A 5,000-nucleotide genomic window follows, 5' to 3' on the forward strand; every position below is an offset into this window, starting at 1 on the left:
GGTACACTGGCCGTACACGTGTGTACTTGATGGTACACTGGCCGTACACGTGTGTACTTGATGGTACACTGTCCGTACACGTGTGTACTTGATGGTACACTGGCCGTACACGTGTGTACTTGATGGTACACTGGCCGTACACGTGTGTACTTGATGGTACACTGGCCGTACACGTGTGTACTTGATGGTACACGTGTGTACTTGATGGTACACTGTCCGTACACGTGTGTACTTGATGGTACACTGTCCGTACACGTGTGTACTTGATGGTACACTGTCCGTACACGTGTGTACTTGATGGTACACTGTCCGTACACGTGTGTACTTGATGGTACACTGGCCGTACACGTGTGTACTTGATGGTACACTGTCCGTACACGTGTGTACTTGATGGTACACTGTCCGTACACGTGTGTACTTGATGGTACACTGGCCGTACACGTGTGTACTTGATGGTACACTGTCCGTACACGTGTGTACTTGATGGTACACTGGCCGTACACGTGTGTACTTGATGGTACACTGTCCGTACACGTGTGTATGGTACACTGGCCGTACACGTGTGTACTTGATGGTACACTGTCCGTACACGTGTGTACTTGATGGTACACTGGCCGTACACGTGTGTACTTGATGGTACACTGTCCGTACACGTGTGTACTTGATGGTACACTGTCCGTACACGTGTGTACTTGATGGTACACTGTCCGTACACGTGTGTACTTGATGGTACACTGGCCGTACACGTGTGTACTTGATGGTACACTGTCCGTACACGTGTGTACTTGATGTACACTGTCCGTACACGTGTGTACTTGATGGTACACTGTCCGTACACGTGTGTACTTGATGGTACACTGGCCGTACACGTGTGTACTTGATGGTACACTGTCCGTACACGTGTGTACTTGATGGTACACTGTCCGTACACGTGTGTACTTGATGGTACACTGTCCGTACACGTGTGTACTTGATGGTACACTGTCCGTACACGTGTGTACTTGATGGTACACTGGCCGTACACGTGTGTACTTGATGGTACACTGTCCGTACACGTGTGTACTTGATGGTACACTGGCCGTACACGTGTGTACTTGATGGTACACTGTCCGTACACGTGTGTACTTGATGGTACACTGTCCGTACACGTGTGTACTTGATGGTACACTGGCCGTACACGTGTGTACTTGATGGTACACTGTCCGTACACGTGTGTACTTGATGGTACACTGTCCGTACACGTGTGTACTTGATGGTACACTGTCCGTACACGTGTGTACTTGATGGTACACTGGCCGTACACGTGTGTACTTGATGGTACACTGTCCGTACACGTGTGTACTTGATGGTACACTGGCCGTACACGTGTGTACTTGATGGTACACTGTCCGTACACGTGTGTACTTGATGGTACACTGTCCGTACACGTGTGTACTTGATGGTACACTGGCCGTACACGTGTGTACTTGATGGTACACTGTCCGTACACGTGTGTACTTGATGGTACACTGGCCGTACACGTGTGTACTTGATGGTACACTGGCCGTACACGTGTGTACTTGATGGTACACTGTCCGTACACGTGTGTACTTGATGGTACACTGGCCGTACACGTGTGTACTTGATGGTACACTGTCCGTACACGTGTGTACTTGATGGTACACTGGCCGTACACGTGTGTACTTGATGGTACACTGTCCGTACACGTGTGTACTTGATGGTACACTGTCCGTACACGTGTGTACTTGATGGTACACTGGCCGTACACGTGTGTACTTGATGGTACACTGTCCGTACACGTGTGTACTTGATGGTACACTGGCCGTACACGTGTGTACTTGATGGTACACTGTCCGTACACGTGTGTACTTGATGGTACACTGGCCGTACACGTGTGTACTTGATGGTACACTGTCCGTACACGTGTGTACTTGATGGTACACTGGCCGTACACGTGTGTACTTGATGGTACACTGTCCGTACACGTGTGTACTTGATGGTACACTGGCCGTACACGTGTGTACTTGATGGTACACTGTCCGTACACGTGTGTACTTGATGGTACACTGGCCGTACACGTGTGTACTTGATGGTACACTGGCCGTACACGTGTGTACTTGATGGAACACTGGCCGTACACCGTACACGTGTGTACTTGATGGTACACTGTCCGTACACGTGTGTACTTGATGGTACACTGGCCGTACACGTGTGTACTTGATGGTACACTGGCCGTACACGTGTGTACTTGATGGTACACTGGCCGTACACGTGTGTACTTGATGGTACACTGGCCGTACACGTGTGTACTTGATGGTACACTGGCCGTACACGTGTGTACTTGATGGTACACTGGCCGTACACGTGTGTACTTGATGGTACACTGGCCGTACACGTGTGTACTTGATGGTACACTGGCCGTACACGTGTGTACTTGATGGTACACTGGCCGTACACGTGTGTACTTGATGGTACACTGGCCGTACACGTGTGTACTTGATGGTACACTGGCCGTACACGTGTGTACTTGATGGTACACTGGCCGTACACGTGTGTACTTGATGGTACACTGGCCGTACACGTGTGTACTTGATGGTACACTGGCCGTACACGTGTGTACTTGATGGTACACTGGCCGTACACGTGTGTACTTGATGGTACACTGGCCGTACACGTGTGTACTTGATGGTACACTGGCCGTACACGTGTGTACTTGATGGTACACTGGCCGTACACGTGTGTACTTGATGGTACACTGGCCGTACACGTGTGTACTTGATGGTACACTGGCCGTACACGTGTGTACTTGATGGTACACTGGCCGTACACGTGTGTACTTGATGGTACACTTGATGGGCCGTACACGTGTGTACTTGATGGTACACTGGCCGTACACGTGTGTACTTGATGGTACACTGGCCGTACACGTGTGTACTTGATGGTACACTGGCCGTACACGTGTGTACTTGATGGTACACTGGCCGTACACGTGTGTACTTGATGGTACACTGGCCGTACACGTGTGTACTACACTGGCCGTACACGTGTGTACTTGATGGTAACTGGCCGTACACGTGTGTACTTGATGGTACACTGGCCGTACACGTGTGTACTTGATGGTACACTGGCCGTACACGTGTGTACTTGATGGTACACTGGCCGTACACGTGTGTACTTGATGGTACACTGGCCGTACACGTGTGTACTTGATGGTACACTGGCCGTACACGTGTGTACTTGATGGTACACTGGCCGTACACGTGTGTACTTGATGGTACACTGGCCGTACACGTGTGTACTTGATGGTACACTGGCCGTACACGTGTGTACTTGATGGTACACTGGCCGTACACGTGTGTACTTGATGGTAAACTGGCCGTACACGTGTGTACTTGATGGTACACTGGCCGTACACGTGTGTACTTGATGGTACACTGGCCGTACATGTGCGTACTTGATGGTACACTGGCCGTACATTTGTGTACTCACCTGGTTGTGGTTGCAGGGGTCGAGTCACAGTCCCCGAGTCCCCCCTCTTCACTGGTCGCTACTAGGTCACTCTTCCTGCTCCATGAGCTTTCTTATACCTCTTCTTAAAGCTATGTATGGATCCTGCCTCCCCTACATTACTTCCCAGACTATTCCACTTCCTGACAACTCTGGGACTAAAGAAATACCTCATAACATCCCTGTAATTTATCTGAGTCTTCAACTTCTAATTGTGTGTGTGTGTTTGTACTCACCTAGTTGTTGAGGTTGCAGGGGTCGAGTCCAAGCTCTTGGCTCCGCCTCTTCACTGGTCGCTACTAGGTCACTCTCCCTGAACCGTGAGCTTTATCATACCTGTGTGTGTGTGTGTGTGTGTGTGTGTGTGTGGTGTGTGTGTGTGTGTGTGTGTGCGCGCGCGCAACATCAACACATTAAAACAATCGTACACATATAACGTTACACTCTGGTGGAAATTAATTAAATCTGGTAGTCAAGGAATACATAGCAAAAAAAGGCACAATACCGTGACTGGAACGATACTACTACTACTGCTACTACTACTACTACTACTACTACTACTACTACTACTACTACTACTACTACTACTGCTACTACTACTACTAATACCACCACCACTACCTCTTCCTGCCTATATATAGCCGTCCTGCTCCACTTCTGGTTAGTGTGACTTTGTAAATGGTCCAGGTCGGACCGAAGCGTCGTCGTAAGCTCCTCTCTTCTATGTGCGGGTTATTTGTGTAAGGAATACATACCTGTATACTGTTATCCCTACACACGTCCAGTCTCTCTCTCACTTATCTCTCTCCACCATTTTAAGGACATATATGTTATCAATGGTATTAAGTACTGAAAAGTTGATGACACATATGCAACAGTTGGCTATCATTATTATTGAAAGATTTCGCCTACACAGTAGGCTTCTTCAGTCACATACAGAGGCAGCAGGTGTAGTAATGAGATGAAGATGTAATCAGTCCATCAACCTTGGAGAAATAGTATTTGAGGTGGTCAGTCCCTCAGTCTGGAGAATAGTTCAGCTCCATGGAACGATATTGTTCCAGACCATGGAGCTGAACTCTTCTCCAGGCTGAGGGACTGATCACCTCGATTACTATTTCTCCAAGGTTGATGTATTGATTACTTCATATTCATCTCATAACTACATGAAAGGCGAAACCTTTGAATAATAATGATACCTAACTGTTGCATGTGTGTTTTAATTGAGGACATAAATAACACATATAACCTAGTATTATATTGTTCCTGCAGGAGAAATGTTTTGTGTCAGGTTCTTCTTAACTACGTGTCAACTTGCTTAAATACACGCTGCAGAAATTAGAATCACTGGTTTCTATAATGAAAGACCTGTGAGAGGGATACAGGTAGCAGGTTCAGGTTTACAGGTCCAGTGCAGTGGGTAGGTCAGAGTAGGTTACCTGATGATCATAGTCGAGGGAAGCCATCATAATAGTCTCAGGTAGCTGGGAACG

At 48.1% G+C, this 5,000-nt stretch overlaps 1 protein-coding gene across 1 annotated transcript in view; it reads left to right on the plus strand.

Moving 5' to 3' along the window:
- Gprk1 (G protein-coupled receptor kinase 1) overlaps positions 1-5,000 on the plus strand; it is a 731,033-nt gene that overhangs the window by 422,989 nt on the left and 303,044 nt on the right. The gene's annotated exons all lie outside the window — the stretch shown is intronic.

The sequence above is a fragment of the Cherax quadricarinatus genome, chromosome 41, assembly GCF_038502225.1.
Source record: "Cherax quadricarinatus isolate ZL_2023a chromosome 41, ASM3850222v1, whole genome shotgun sequence".
NCBI lineage: Eukaryota > Metazoa > Arthropoda > Malacostraca > Decapoda > Parastacidae > Cherax > Cherax quadricarinatus.